Here is a 17,888-nt window from a genome sequence, read left to right as displayed (position 1 = left end):
GTCAGGGTGGGGTATTTATTATACACAATAACACTAGTCTTTAGGCGAGTGTTTTACGAGGAAAATATATCAAGTTGAATGTTCATGTTTCAAATATCTAAGCTAAAGGTAGAGACTCCTCATAATAGAAAACAATATGCAAAATTAAACGTCAAGTTGTTGATGACGTGGGTTGGTCCATTGGTAATGAAGCATATATTTGGTTTCAGAAGGATAACTAGTTTGAAGGATTTGGGCCATTAATGAATTATGTTTTGTAAGAGATACCAAAAGAGATATTAAATGCGATTGTTGTTGAGATGGTATCCATTAATAATCAATGGAGGTGGGAAGAGTTTGTTCATTTAATTTCAGTGCAGATGGTAATGGTTATAGCCAACTACCATCCCCCTACTAATATAATGGAATGTGATTAAGTTTTTAGGCATAATTATTCTAATGGTATATTTTCTATTCATTATGCTTATGTAGCCCAAATGGAGACATTGAACCAACAATGCTACATGAAGCCAATTTGGAAACTAATTTAGACATGGCAGAGGCCAGAACTTATTTAGGTATTTTTGTGGACTACTACACATAACAATCTATTGACAAATAAGAATTGCATACGTAGGAACTTGATTAGAGATCCTAATTGTCATCATTGCCAATAAAAAATGGAGTCTGTAATTCATGTATTGAGAGATTGTCACTTTGCTTATACAGTGTGCAAGGTGCTAGTCAAGTCCAGAAATAGTTGAAGTTCTTCAATGAAATTTTAAACTAGTGGTAAATAAATAATTTGGCGTCCAATGAATGCAGCATGGAAGAAGTTTCATAGGCAATATGGTTTGGGGTTATTACCTGGTGTATATGAGAATGAATAAACTTTAGATTTTTTTTTCACATGAATACTATATTTCACTCCACCTCATTAAATGTTATAAAGTGTTTTGTGGAAAACATCTAGGCTGCTAATAAGACTGGAGCTGGACTTTTAAATAAAAGTAAATAAATTTGTATGCTTGGCTAGAAATATCCCTCGTTGGAGTGGACAAGATTAAATATGAATGGTTGTAGCAAAAGTAACATAGGTGATGTTGGAGCAAGAGGACTTTTTGGGACTTAGATTACTGGTTTTGCTATCAACACCATAATTTGCATCAATCGTAACTGAGTTGTGAGTGACTATTACCGGGTTAGGACTTACATGGTCGTTGGGTACTCATAAGTTAATTTTGAAGTTAGGTTATGTTCTTGATAAAGAATTAATAACAAATAAATACGTGAAAGTTGATGCAAATTATATGTTAATTAACAATAAGGGCTAGATAATTATTGGTAAGGTAGTGAGAAGTTAAAGTACAATATGCATTTTGAAAGCCAATTTAGAAGCTGGATGGTTAGCTAATTTTGGGCTGTTAAGAAGTTGTTTTGATAAGGACCACTGGATTATTAATGACCCTGTTGAGTTTTTATTTGATTTTGTATTACGACTAATTAGTTATAAGCTCCGATTTTTACAAAAAAAACTAATAACATTAACATGGGTACTCTCTCATTTTTAATTAACTCTTAATTAAATATCTAAAAAACAATTTTAACTATTTTAAAAAAAAAATTATCACATTCAATATTTTTAGACTAACACAAACCATAACACCATCATCAATCAATCAATCCCTACCAACTTTGAACAACCTACCATCACCGCTATAATGAACCTAACATATTATCCTCTCACCAATAATCCCTTCTCTCCCTTTACCATACCAACAACTCTCTTGAGCCATCATCACAACATATCCACCAATGATGTCGACATGTATAGTACATATCAAAGCAAAACCTATTTTTCATAACATGACTATGCACCTCTATACCTTCCCACACAACACCATCCTCAAAACACAAGACTTCACTGATGTAGTAAACATGAAATTACCATCTACATAACATTTTACCATCTACATAACATTTTATGGCCTAAGCTTTTTATAAAAAGTGAAAGCATCGGTGAATTGATGTATCGCATGAGCCTTGATCATGAAATTGTAAAGCAAGATGTCATCTTTGTGAGCCTTATTATTGAATATATGGCTAGCATGATGGATAATAAAAAACTTCTCGCATGTAGTAATTCATTTGGTAAAAATATCTACATTAATATCAATGGCATTTTGAAAAATAAGAGCATGGATTTAGAAGATGTTTTCTTTCTCGTCCTTCATCGTTGAAGAAGATACAGAAGCTATATTTCTATGTAGTTGTTGTGTGTTGCTTTTATTGCTAGCAAGAGAACTTTGCCACGTGCTACGGTACTCATTATATGCAGTGGGTATTATTCACAAAACTAAAACATACAAATATTAAAAGAGCAACGATATTTTAGATGAAAAACATATTTGTTAGCTACTATTATAAGTTATAAATTGTAATTGTAAAAAATTAATAATAATAACCTTTAGCAAAACAATAATATGAAAAATTTTACTAGTGACATCCTAGTAATTACATTCTAGGGTAGCTTTTAAGAAAGAGACAGACACGTGAAAGAGAGAGAAAATAAAATTTATAATCCATCAAAAATGATAAAAATATCAATATCAACTCATTCTCTTTCATACTTATATCTATCTTTTTTTTTTAAATGGACCTAATGGAGTAGCTACTATCATATCACTAGTTACTCCCTGAACACCATAAAATTACTCGTACTAGTGTTTTTTAGTCCCTAAGATTTTTCATACTTTGGCCCCTTATTTCTTTTGCCATCTAATTTGGTCCTTTTAAATTGCTTTGATTTGCAATTGGTCCTGGTAATTTACTTTCCATGCATGCATATAGGGATTTTGAGAGGTCAAGAAAATCTTATGTCTCGGTTAATTCTCAATTTTTCAAAACAAATAGGTTTTGCCCATGTTCAAACTATTTTTTAGCCAACTTTAGGGACTTATTTGCACGGTCAATGATAAAGTTCAAGGCTTTTTTTTTCAATTTGGTCTCTTAATTTTTTTAAAAAAATAATAATCCCAGCACATTGGCTTTATTTAGGATTTGACTTGATGTTTTGTTTTCTTTGATAAGAGGATCTTGTAATATTAAGGGAGATTCTGGTGCTCTTTTGACAATTAAGCTAATTTAAAACAATTAAATGTTGGGGATCAAAATTGAAACTAGGAAAAATGTGGAAAATAGGATAAATAGACAAGGAAAATAGGTTGGTGCATACAACACCAGGAGGTGGAATTACGTTGGCCTACCAAAATTAAGAGTTTTCTTGTTGTTTTTTTATATCAAATATGGTCATCTTTCTTTTGATTATTATTTATTTTATTTGGATCCTTTTTTTATTGACTTTTTTTTTCAACTCGCCCCTTAGGATTTGATTTCAATTAGTTTTTATATTAAATCTGGTCCTTATTTTTTTGCTTGTTAATTTTTTCTATCATTTTCTTAATTTGTTTTTTCAATTTCATCTTTGAACATTTTGTTTCATTTAATTTCTCTGTTAAATTTGGTTTTATTTCTTTTGATAATTATTTGTTTTTGTTTTCATTCTTTTTTGATTGATTTTTTTTCAATTTCATCCCTCAATATTTTAGTGACTTGGTATTTAGCTTCATGATTTTTTTTAGGATTGCCTTCAATAGGGTCAGTCTCGGTATCATGACATAGGTCTCAAGTTTTGAAAATTAGCTCGAGTTGACATTGATCTTTTTTAGGTCTTTTTTTAAATTGTTTTTTTTTTAATTTCATCCTTGAATATTTGGTTGGTTATGGATTGAATTTCATGTTCACTTTTCTTTCTATGGGTTGTCCTAATCTCATGTCCCAGGTTGCAGGTTTCACATGTTAACCTGATTGACTTGGATCTTTGTTTTTCATTCCTCTTGTTTATATTGAATTTTTGTTTCAACTTTCCCCTTCAACATTTTGTTTTATGAGATTAGAGTTTTATTGTTTTATTCAATTTTATTTGTACGAGATTATCCTAGTCTCAGGATCATATCGTGTATTTGACAGGCTAATTCGGAACTAGTTTTTGGTCCTTTTTTAACTGATTTTTTTTTTCAAATTCATCTTTCAACATTTGATTTTCTTATAATTGAACTTTGAATTTCTTTTTCCTTTCTATAGGTTATCATGTTCTCATTTAATTTTTTCTTCGTTATCAAATCTTGGGAGGATATATTTATGTAGTATTCTCTAACATTCATTTTTTAAGTTGATCATTTTATATTTTTTTTTAGTTTGGTTTATTTATTGTCATTGTTTTTTTTAATCATATATTTAAATTAATCGTGCTTACTGTCAAGTCAAGTTAATGAACTGATTCTCAATTATTTTTTTCTTACTTCATTAAAAATGCTAGTGTCACCTTAACATTTTTTTTAAAATTTTGAGAAAAATTTGATTTGGCCAACAACATAGTGCAAGCCACCTCTCTAGTAATTAAGAAACTTCATTAGATAGCATGGATATGAACGTGATGCTCTAATATGATTAAATTAGAAACTATTAATATATACTAAAAGGCTTGGCTTTTCACTATAGCAATGAATAATGAAATGACAAGCTCTTTTTCACTTTGGTCCTCAAATGTTATTAGGAATTTTTTTTATTTCAAATTTTTTTTTCAATCTTATCCTCCAATATTGAATCTACTAGGCATTGAATTTTATAATTTATTTTAATTTTCTTTCTATGGAGTTATTCATGTCTCATGACTTAGGTCACAAGTTTTGTGGGTTAGTCGTGTTGACTCCGGTCATTTTATCCTTTTTAATTGATTTTTTCTCAATTTCATCCTTTAACATTGGTTTGATTAAAAATTGAGTTTTATAATTGTTTTTTTATTTATTTTTTATGAGGTTATTATGATCTCATGACTCCATTCGCGAGTATTGCAGGTTAAACATATTGACTCGATTTTTTTTGTCATTTCTTTAATTAAATAGTTTTTTTATTTCATCCTTCAACATTAGGTTAATTAAAAATTTTGAATTTATAATTTTTATGATTTTATTTCTATAGAGTTATTGTGATCTCCTGACCTAGGTTTGACATATTAACCCGAGTTGACCAGAGTCAATTTTTTTGTTGTTTTCTTTGTTTGATTTTTTTCAATTTAATCCATTAACATTGGGTTGATTGAAAAATGAGCTTCATAATTTTTGTTTATTTATTTTCTATGGGAATATCATAATCTTATGACATGATGCGCGAGTTAAGTCAATTAACTCTGGGTTTTTTTTGTCTTTTTTTAGCTGAATCTTTTTTAATTTCATCATTTAGTATCAGGTTGATTGGAAATTAGGCTTCATAATCTATTTTGGTTTATATTTTATGAATTTATTATGGTTCTGTAACTTAGGTCATGAGTTTAATCGATTGACTTGAGTGGTTTTTTATGTCCTTTATTCAATTAATTTTTCTTAATTTCATCATACAATAATTGTTTGATTAGGAATTGAGCTTCATAATTTATTTTGATCATCTTTTTATGGGGTTATTTTGGTCTCATGACCAAAGCTTGACATATTAACCCGGGTTGACTCGGCTTATTTTTTTTGTTGATATTTATTTTTAATTTTATACTTCAACATTGTGTTGGTTGAGAATTGAATTTAATAAAAAAAATATTTTTTTCTATAGGGTTATCAGGGTCCCATGACATGGGTAGCGGATTTGACATGTTAACTCGATTTGATATGAATCAATCTAATATGTTGTCATTTTAATGTTTTAAAAAAGATGTCATTGATTTTTTTAGTTAAACTATTTTTTATCGGTCGTCCGAGTTGTACCTGGACATGCCAAGTCGATCTGGTTATATCAGGTTAATTCTCATATAGTTTTAAGAAAATTTACTAAAACAACACATTAACAATACTTGAATTTTTTTTTTTACATCCAACAAAAACTAATCTGACCCATAATGCAGCGCGAGCAATAATCTATTTTGTATTTGTAATTAAATCATATTAGAAAATTTTTAATTGGATATCAGTGTGCTACCTCCTCGTTAACTGCTAATGGCTAACTTGGAGTCGTCCTGGAAAATCTGAGGTTGAAAATTAATTCACAGAGAGTGAAGAAAGGATAACCCCAATATACTATCTAATTACTAGGGAGAAAAAATTAAAAATCCTATTTATTTTTGGGTTTCAAAAATATTTTAAAAAAATTTGAGTTTATTTTTATTTTTTTACTTCAAATTAAATTTCTTTTAGTGTTTCCAGATCGTTTTGATGTGTTAATGTCAATAATAATTTTTTTAAAAAAAAATTATTTTAATATATTTTCAAGCGAAAAACATTTTAAAAAATAATTATTACAACGCTCTCAAACATCTTCTAAAACTATGGTGAACATATGGAATGCGTCAATCCACACGAAGTATGTAATATAAATGTATGATTTTCTAATGAAAATCATATGATATTATGGTTAATAAAATAACACCGTAAAGTCCTAGAACTAGAAATAGAAAAGAGTGACGAAGTTAATTGTAATTTATATAGATAGACAGAGTAATGCTACCAAAACAAATAATCATATAAATTGTCACAAGATCTCATAGCATAGTTATTTTTAATGTCTTGATACTAAATATTTCTGAAATTATCACTTGTTAAATTGATTTGTATAATGATTAAAAAACACCCTTGTATATTTCAATTAAGACACGACAAAGAGAACACCCGTCCTCCTCCTTACATGGCATGGAATTGGACCGTTAGGCGTCGCCTTTTTATAAAATGGATGCGGGGCTTCCGTACAGGCCCTGCCACCCACCCCTTTGTCCTCAGGGGAAAAACCGACGTGTCGTGTCTTTTAAGGAACAGGGGGGGCAGTTACTGATGCACATGCTTTAACGCGATCACTGTATAAAAATGGAAATCACTTTCACCGGCTGGTTTTGGATGTGCTCAGATAAATGCATCCTGGACTCTTGCACCTTATACAAATCCACGCATAAGACCATTTTCTCTTTTATTTTTATTTTATTTTTTTATCGGATTGAGGACCGGTGTATATAGCTCCTGCTACAAATATAATGTTTATTGGTAGCTCGCATCAGCTTCGAGCCAGGTTGTTTGGAATTGTTATAGTAATGATTATTTATAGTGCTATTTTATTTAGAAATGTATTAAAATAAAAAAATTATTTTTGACATCGGCATATTAAAACGATCTGAAAATATATACAAAAAAATTATTTTAAATAAAAAAAAATAAAAATTTTTAGGAACGCGGTTTGCACGGCGTTCCCGAACACTCCTTGGGGGTGTTTGAGAGTGCAGAGACGATTATTTTTCAAAGTGTTTTTTACTCGAAAATGCATCAAAATAATATTTTTTTTATTTTTAAAAATTATTTTTAATATCAGCATATCAAAATGATCTGAAAACATCAAAAAATATTAATTTAAAGCAAAAAAAATTAAAAAAATTTTAAATTTTTTCAAAAATACTTTTAAAACACAAAAACAAACAATAATTACAAAAACAAGGACAATAATGTGAGCCACTGCTATAAAAGAAAAAAATTGAAACTATTACCATAAAAGAAATTTGAATACAATTCTAATTTTCTCTAACCAAACATTTTCTAGTGTTTCAAATTATGGTTAAAAAAAAATCAAGGATAAATATATTTCTAGGTAGTGTTTGGAATTGTAATATAATGTAATTTTTATAGTGATTTTTCACTTGAAAATATATTAAAATATTTTTAATATCAAAATATAAAAAATACTAAAATATATTAATTTAATTTTTAAAAAAAAAAATCAAAACCAGTAGAAATCGAATACCACCGACAACTACAGTTAAATTGGGTCCGGTGCCTCGGAGAGATCAAATTTAGGTAAAACACCCTTTTGGATTAACCTCTTTTACACTCAATTTGCCCTATTTAAATCTCCCGATGAAAAGAGGCCTCCACATATATATAAATCAATGTAATTTAAAGCAATAAAGCAAAGAATTTATGTGTCATGTGAGGATATTTATATGTAACCTATCTAGTTTTGGATGTTTACTGGTTCATTAGCTCACTTTATGAGCCAAAAAAATTTTAAAACTTAAAAAATATCATAATTATATTTAGTATCATTAGATCAAAAATCAAGTAAGTTAATCTTGAAATCTTTTAATTCAACTTTTTACTTAACTTAAGTTTTCAATTAAATCTCGTTGAAGCTAACTCGACTTGAATTGGTTGATTTTACAGGTCTAAATGCAATTTCAATAACTAGTAAAAACATAACTTAATTTTTAAATAAACTTTAAGATAATAATTTTTAAAAAAAATATTGAGACGATGTTAGATTTGATTAACCTTCGTCACCACGCAACCCAAGTCATAGACCTCACTGAATTTAATAACTTTGTTGTTCCTGCAAACTATTTTTATCTAGCTATATGATAAAAAACAGATTCTCGCAAAATCGAGCTCCAACACTAAAATAGATGTTTATTTGAGATTGTGATAACCTTATATAAAAAAAAATCATGAAGTTCATTTCCTAACCGATCCAATATTAAAGAATGGTGAGAAAAAAAAATCAATTAAGAAATAATGGACCAAAAACTAAGAAAAAAAACATATTAGGGTGGATAGGTAAACTCGTAAATCAAGTAACTTGGACCAACATATCAAACCCGTGAATGGTGTCATAGACACCATTGGAATTAATTATTTTTTTTCGAAACTATTGTTTATTTAACTATATGATAAGAAAAATAGATGATCGTAAAATCAAGCATCAGTCCAATACTAGGATATTTTTTTGAGACCGCGATAACCTTATAGAAAGTGAATAAAATAAATTGTGAAACTTAATTCTCAATAGTAGATGATGAAATAAAAAAAATGAATAACATGGTTTTTTTGAAAAAAAAATATTTGTGTTTACCTACATGATAAAAAAAAAGTAGACGATCACAAAACCAAGTTCAATTGGAAAAAAGAAAAAAGCACCCCACCAAACCCATAAACCAAGACAACCTAAATTACCCCGCTAAACTTGCAAACTGATTCATTGACTCCACATAGTTTAATAAATTAGTTTTCATTAATTATTATTCTTTAACTAATTCTTTTTTTTAATAGACCATATTATGGTGTCAAGATATTTTTTTGATTGTAACCTGATGCCGAGATATTTCTTAATATTGTGATAACCATATAAAAGATGAACTAAAATAAATTATCAAATCTAAATCCCAATAAAAACATAGTATGAGAACCAAGTTAAAAAACAATCACTAACCAAAGTAAAGAAGAGAAGAGAAGAGAAGAGAAGAGAAGAGAAGAGAAGAGAAGAGAGAGAGAGAGAGAGAGAGAGATCAAAACACAAAAAAAAATTATAAAAACTGAATTACTATTTATAATCCACAATATTTATTGCGTGAAGAAAATGTGTTTTTTTCATTAATTTTAGGGTATATTTGCTTTTGTGGTTGAGATTAAATTTTATGCATGAGATTCATAAAAAAAACTAAAATAAATAAGAAAAATTAGTTTTTATAATTAAATTTTGTATATTATTAGATTATATATCTAACCTTAACCTCAACCTCAACCTCAACCTTAACTACAAAAACAAATATGTTCAGTGAACATAACAAAATGTAAACTTCTTTTAAGGTTGGAATGAGCGGTGCATTGGTTTGTATACCTGGTATACTTACCAAACAAATATCCTTGTACTAATGTGTAAGTCAATTTCAATAAGAGAATGAGTTTTTTTTTTAGATTAATATTGATATTCGAGTTAGTTTACACGTATCTCAATTAATCTTATAAGTCCTGAAATTAACGACTATATAAATTTCTAATAACCTTAAAATTTATAAAATTTAAACCAGTAAACTTTAAATAATAAATATAAGATCTAACTAATTAAGGAATACTCCTCTCTCGGTAATTTATAAAGCTAGGCGGATGTGTCAGTTTAATTACAGAGAGTTTGAGGTCCGAAGAAGACAAGGGCTGTAGCCTGTAAGTGTTAGCTCGGAAATCAATACTTATTTAAATCTTAAATTCACGTGGATGTATTGGCATGTGCCATTCCTAGGTTTATGGTTTTCCCGAGACCATTTCTGTACGGGCTCTAGGCCTGGGCGAGGAGCAAAGACTCCTCGGCCCATCAAATATTCATTAAATACTATCTAACTAACTTATTTAAGGGTGGTTAGAAAAATATCGGTATTTGAATTTTTTTAAAGTATTTTTTATTTAAAAATATATTAAAATAATATATTTTTTTTAATTCAATTTTTTTTAAGTAGTATTATGCTAATTTATTGTAATAAAATTTTTTATTTTTTCCGATAATATTTCTATTTATTATTTACAATTTTTAAGTTTTATATTCAACCTAAAATAATATCTATCTAAAAAATATCAATTCATTCCATTCATTTCGGATAAATATTAATTGAATTCAAGTTTAAGTTAATTTGGTCATATTAAACCAATTCCTGCATGATTTTTTTTCTCTTCTTAAAAATACATTAGCAATACCTGAGGATTTTTTTAACATTTTTAAAAACATTAATTTGACTCCCAGTATAGTATAGTATGGGTAAATCAAGAATTCTGTTTATAAGATATGTTCTTGGGCTCTTTCATGATGTGATTATCAATCAAAACTAGGATCTGTAACTAATTTCACTTTTATTTTTTCACATTCCTTGTTGCACCATTAATTTATGCTAGTGGTTGATGTTATAGGGTTTTAATTTGTTTTTAAAATTTTATACTGATTTTGTGTTGGAAAAGTCATATTTAAGAATAAATATATTTTTTAACTTTGTTATTTTTGGGTCTTGCCCCCTTTTGTTTAGAATCAAATAATATGAATATAATAAATAACAATGAATTAAAAAAATTCTAATAAATGAATATCACAAGTAGGATGCAATGCGAGTAGAGATTTTTAAAACTCGTTCAACTCAGTTCCACCCGCATAACCCAATATAAATAATCCTAATTTTTGGTGTAAATAATTTTTTTTCTCTTTATTTTTTCCCTCTTTTCCCTTCACACTTCTCATTCTCTTAATCTCTTTCCCTTCAATTTTCTCCTTTAAATTTTATATACTTAATTACTTATTAATTTTTTTTTTATCTTTAACCTGTATAACTATGTTCCTAGCAAGCTATGAACTTGAAGTTTCTTTCCGATCATTCCTCTTGTATCTTGGACAAATTTCAGGTAGGATCTCTCTCTCTCCCGGATAAATTTTTTTCCTCTTTTCTTGAATATTAACTATTTTGCTTTGATGGTTACAAGTTAGACTTTGTTAATGACTTTCTTTAAAAGGAAACTCTTATCGGATTTATAGCCGGTGCCGCCGTGTGTCACTGCAACGGTTAGAAGGATGGCTTAGAATTGTTCACTTCACTACCAATATGCAATTTATTACTGTAATTTTCTCTATTTGCAGCCACAGAGACGAGGTAAATGGCATTACTCAGTGCACTAAGCATTTTTGTTTTAGGCTCTGTTTGTTTTCTGAAAAGTAGTTTTTTTTTGGAAAGTAAATTCTGAAAAAGTGAATTACTTTCTAATGTTTGGTGGTATAATAAAAAATAAGTTGGAAAACATTTTCTAGTGTTTGGTTATGTCATGGAAAATGAGTTGAAAAATAACTTATTAATATTTTATTTTTCTCAAGTTTATTAAAATATTGATGAAGAAATCTTACAAATTAAATAGTTGAATGAGAATGAAATTGAAAAAAAATATAATTTCATAAATTATCTCAAATAAAATAAATAATAATCAAAATAATAGAGTTCAAATCTAAAAAATTAAAAAAAATGAAAGATGAAGAAATTAAAATAATAATAATCAACATTTCATAAATTATTTCAAATAAAATAAGTAACAATCAAAAGAATGAGGACCAAATTTGATAGATAAAAAATTTCAATAAAAAAATGATAAGAAAAAAGCAAATAGTAATTATTAAAATGAGAACTAAAGTTAATATAAAAATTAAATTTTAAGAGATGAAATTGAAAAATAAATATTCAAAACAAAATATATATATATATATAGCAATCAAAAGTTTGAGGATCAAATTTGATATAATCAGCAAATAATGACATTTCTAAATTTTTCACAACTTTCAGAAAGTGTTTTTCGTCCAAATTTTCTAGGAAAACACTTTCCTGAAAACTAAGCCAAATTTTCCTTTGACTGGAAAGTGTTTTCCGTTAACCAACATTCCTAATGGCAAACAAATACAGGAAAGTTTATAAATTGATTTCTTGGAAACCATTTTCTGGAAAACAAACATAACAAAAAAAAAATACTTTTCTAAAAATCAAGTTAAATTTTCTATTGACCAGAAAATATTTTTCGTTAATTAATTTATCTAATAACAAACAAACCAATAAAAATTTAGAAAATTGTTTCTTAAAAACTACTTTCCGCGACAAAAGATACCTTAATCTAAGACTTTATTATTGACTTTCATTGTCGCTTGCTCGCCTCGCCTCGCCATGCATACGCTCTTTGTTTTTTTTCTTTTTGGACGAGAATTGAGCGACAACACTTGCCATTTCTACTGTGAAGTAACCTTTTCACAAATCTCCAGTTCTTACTTGCAGGTACAATCCACTTTCAAATTCATTCCCCACTTTTACGAAAATTATAAAATTTTTTATTTTAAAGTTTGATCTGATAAAATAATAATGCATTTTACAATTCTAATTTTTTGTTTAGTAACTAAAAAATCATTAAAAAAAATATTATTATCACTATTTTGAGCTACTCTATTTTGAGCTACTCTATTTTTATATTTTAAAATTAATTTTTGAAAAAAATTAAATTTTATTTTATTTATTTATATTTTCAGATTATTTTAATGTATCAGTGTAAAAAATAAATTTTTTAAAAATAAAAAATGATTTTTTAAAATATTTTAAAAGACAATTATTATGACGATAAACAACAAATCACAACATGTATTTATTATTATTATTTTGAACAAAGGCTATCATTTCACTATCTATATATAAGATTTCATATAGAAAAAAAAAGAGATAAGTTTATGTTTTAGAAATAAACTCGTGCTATACTGCGGGTCAATTTTTTTATATAAAAAAATTAAAAAAAGCTAAAATATAGGAGTTTTAGGTATTTTTGTAAAACTATACCCAAGAGTCTTGGATCTGACTGCAACGCGTGACCCAAGAGTAATATTTATAAAATTAATAATAATATTAAACTTGCATGACCCAAGTTTAAGTAAGTTTAACTGTAACACCAGACCCAAGAGCCTTAAAATGTGATAACAAAATAGAAAAAAATTTAATATTACATGATGAAATTAAACAAAAAAAAATATTAATAAAAAAAAAAATAACAAAGCAAAGCACTATTCCAATGAATAGTGCTTTGCGAGGAGGGGCACAACAAAATCCCCTCATGAGATTATAATAATCTAATGAAAAGTAAATAAAACAAATCATAAAGTTTAACTCTTAATCAAATCGATATTAAAAGATGAAATTATAAGAAAAAAACTACTTAAGAAAAAGAAAAAAATTGAATCAACTGGTTTCACCCGCCAAACCAGGTTAACCCGTTAAACTTGTGATCTATATCATGAGAGTGTGTGATAACTAAATAGAAAAAAAATTAATATTAACAAACTCAATTAAACAAAAAAAATATTAATTAAAAAAAAGCAACAAAAAAAAACCTATAACTAAAATTGGAAGAAAAAACACTAATGAAGAAAAGGAAAAAAATCTGAATCAACTGGGTTAACCAGTCAAATCAAGTTAACCCATCAAACTTGAGATTCGTGTCATGAGAGTGCGATAACTAAATAGAAAAATTTTTAATATTAATGAACTAATTAAACAAAAAAATTAAAAAGAAAAAAACACAGAAAAAAAGCCTATACGAAGAAAAAAACTAATCAACAAAAGAAAACGAATCTAAATTAACTGGGTTAACCTATGAAAGTTTAATGACTAAATAGAAAGAAATTTAATATCAACAAACTAAATTAAAAAAATTAATTAAAAAGGAAAAAACAAAGAAGAAAAAACCTATACGAAGAAAAAAAATAATGAACAAAAAGAAAAAAAAAATCTGAATTAACTGGGCTAACCCATCAAACCTGAGATCCGTGTCATGAAAGTCTTATAACTAGATAAAAAAAATAATATTAACAAACCAAATTAAAACAAAAAACATTAATTAAAAAAAAAAAAACAAAAGACATAAGCTTTTTCACTGTGGACTGCACTGTGGAGTCCACAGTCAAAGACATAAAAACAACAAAAAAGCAAAAAAAAAACTAAAGGCATCAGCCGATAAATAAATAGAAAAAAATTTAATATTAATGAACTAAATTAAAGAAAAAAAATATTAATTAAAAAGAAAAAATAAAAGAAAAAAAAACTTATAAGAAGAAAAAAACTAATGAAGAAAAAAAAACAATTTTAAATTAATTGGGTTAACCCATCAAACCAGGGATCCGTGTCATGAAAATCTGATAACTAAATAGAAAAAAATTTAATATTAACAAACTAAATTTAAAAAACAAATACTTAAAAATAAAAAGAAGAAGACATCAGTCTTTTCACCATGGACTGCACTGTGTAGTCCACATTGAAAGATATAAAAAGGAAAAAAAAGCAAAAAAAAAAAAACTAAAGGCATCAGTCTTTTCATTGTAGATTGCATACAATATTAAAAGATAAAATTGGAAGAAAAAAACTAATGAAGAAAAAGAAAAAAAATTGAATCAATTGGGTTAACCCGCCAAATCAGGTTAATCCGTCAAATCTGGAATTCATGTCATGAAAGTGTGATAATTAAATAGAAAAAACATTTAATATTAATAAACTAAATTAAAAAAAGATTAATTAAAAAGGAAAAAAACAAAGAGAAAAAAACCTACATGAAGAAAAAAACTAATGAAGAAAAGGAAAAAAAATCTGAATCAACTGGATTAACCCGTCAAACCAGGTTAACTTGTCAAACTTGGGATCCGTGTCATGAAAGTATGATAATTAAATTGAAAAAAATTTAATATTAAGAAACTAATTTAAAAAAACTAATAGAAAACAAAGAAAAAAGCCAAAAAAAAACTAAAGACATCAGTTTTTTCACTGTGGACTGCACTGTGCAGTCCACAGTAAAATGCTTAAAAATAAAAAAAAAGAAAAAAAAATCAAAGGCATACGCCACGAGTTAATTTTTTTTTCTTGCATAAAAAATTTCAAAAAAGGTTAAGATCTAAGAATGTTAGGTCTTTCTGCAAATATATGCCCAAGAGTCTTGGGTCTAACTGTCACGCTTGACTTAAGAGTAATATTTATAATATTAATAATAATATTAAACTTACATGACTCAAGTTTCAGTGAGTCTGACTGCAACACCAGACCCAGGAGACTTAGATGTAGGTCTGTCTGCAAGGTCGTGTCATAAAAGTGTGATAATTAAATAGATTAATTAAAAAGAAAAAAACAAAGAAAAAAACCCACAGGAAGAAAAAAAAACTAATGAAGAAAAAGAAAAAAAATCTGAATTAACTGGGTTAACCCTACAAACCAGGTTAACCCGTCAAACCTGGGATTCACGTAATAAAAGTTTGATAACTAAATAGAAAAAAAAAACTGACAGGTTAACCCGTCAAACCAGGTTAACCTGTAAAACCCGGGATATGTGTCATGAAAGTCTAATAATTAAATAGAAAAAAATTTAATATTAACAAACTATATTAAACAAAAAAATTTAATTAAAAAGAAAAAAATAAAAAAAAATTGGGTTAACTCGTCAAATCAGGTTAACTCGTCAAACCTGGAATTCGTGTTATGAAAATCTGATAATTAAATAAAAAAATTTAACATTAACAAACTAGATTAAACAAAAAAAAATTATTAAAATAAAAAAAACAAAGAAAAAAAAACAAAAAACATAAAAAACAGGGAAAAAAAAGAAAAATAAAAAAAAATAAAAACAAAAACAACTCAATCTTTACACTGTAGGACTGCACTGACAAAAACCGGCTGAGCCGTTTTAGTTATAGCTAATTAATTTATAAATATGGGTGCGTTTTGTTCATTTGCGAAAGAAAAACTATAGTAGGCCCCGCGAATTGATTAAGGGTAGTTGAAGACGATTAACATCTCCCACGCGCATTTTCTTGGTCAAGCCGTTCCTAACCCGCACCTGACCTGCCACCCGTTTGTCAATATCATTTCATGCAATTTATTTATTTATTTTAATTTCACATCTGAAACCTCATTTATTTATCATTTCTCACTCTTTCCTACCGTTCACTCAGTGTCTGAGTGGATTAATTTATTTTTTTTGTGTTGTAAAAATATTTTTTAAATAAATAATTTTTTTTATATTTTTAGATTTGATGTCAAAAATATTTTTTAAAATTTTAAAAAATATTATTTTAGTATATCTTTAAGTAAAATATATTTAAAAACAAATTATTAAAGTGTAGTGAAGGAGCAAAAATCATGATATTTATATTTAATTTATTAAGTAAACCATCGGAACTTGAAACTGATAACGATGTCTTTCCTTCATGACAAGACTGCAACCATCCCCCCTCCTGCACAAACCAGGATAAAATACTCTTCTTTTTTCATCTCTGTAAGTTGCTGCAAAATCACCGAGATTCTTATAATCATGAGGAAACAAAAGCATCAATATTCTAAAATTTTCTCAAGTCCACATTCAACTGCAATTCACAAAGAAAAACTTCTTAGGAATGGTTTTTCAAATGTTCGATTTCAGGTTGGTTAAGGGCTTCCAATAGGGTTGCAGCTAATTGGCCGTCCATGGGGGGAAGCAACGATCTTGCGTTTAGCTGCCGCAGTAGAGCTATACTTTCCTGAGAACTGCAAAGAAGATAGCTATTTACGGTGCTTTGCATTCCTCGTGTGTTTGCAGGAACTATGCGCAAAATCCAAGAAGCAGCAGCCTGCATCGTCTTTTGATGTTTTGAAGACAAAATAGGAAGCCGCATCGATTTCTGTCAATTCATTTCAAGACCCCTCTCGTGGTTCCCTTCATGTTTGAGAAACACAGCCTGTTATTCTGTCATGAAAGCACCGACTCATTTTCCCAGCTTGAAAATTCTCAGAATGCTTAGTCAGTACCCTTTAATTTGAGAGCGAGTTGCGCTAGAACGTCTCCTGGATACTTACTGTTTAAAATCTAAACAAGATAATAGAAAATCCAATCCCTCTATATGCTCGGTGATGACGATTCTTACTTAATTGCTAGTTTATTTTATTTATCTATTTAAATGTTTTTTTTTGACGATGTTGAATTTGGATTGTAAATGTGTGAGAATGAGAAAACGGGAATTAAAGAAAATGTACAGTTCAGTTCTTTACGTTGGAAAATCTCTAGCCTAAGCTCACATGCTGGTTTTTTTGTCCTTTTCAGTGGAGTTTGATGGAAAATCCAAGCCATATATTATTTTTTTCATTAACGTTCTATTCGAATCAGTTTATATATACCTCGACTAATCTTATAGATACTAAAATTAATAATCATATAAATTTTTAATAATCATTATATTAGCAACCACTAAACTCAAATATGAGATCGTAGGAGGAGTAAACCCTTGGTTCAAATCCAAGCTATTTTTAATAAGGCAAGTGGTCATGAAGAGTTAAAGGTCTAAATTGCAATCGAGTCCAGAATCCAGGGACCAACTAAAAAACTATATCACTCAAAAGAGGAATATAAAAAATAGTCGAGAGAGAGAGAGAGCGCGGTGGGGCGGGGCGGGGGCAGTTGAGCATTATGCAAATGGAGACAAGAGCATTTAAATGTCGCCCTAACAACCATAATTATAAAGATGTAACACGGGGCTCATTCAATCCAAGGCCT

Source organism: Populus nigra, chromosome 1 (assembly GCF_951802175.1).
Source record: "Populus nigra chromosome 1, ddPopNigr1.1, whole genome shotgun sequence".
Lineage (NCBI taxonomy): Eukaryota > Viridiplantae > Streptophyta > Magnoliopsida > Malpighiales > Salicaceae > Populus > Populus nigra.
Note: the sequence above shows the minus strand (reverse complement) of the source record.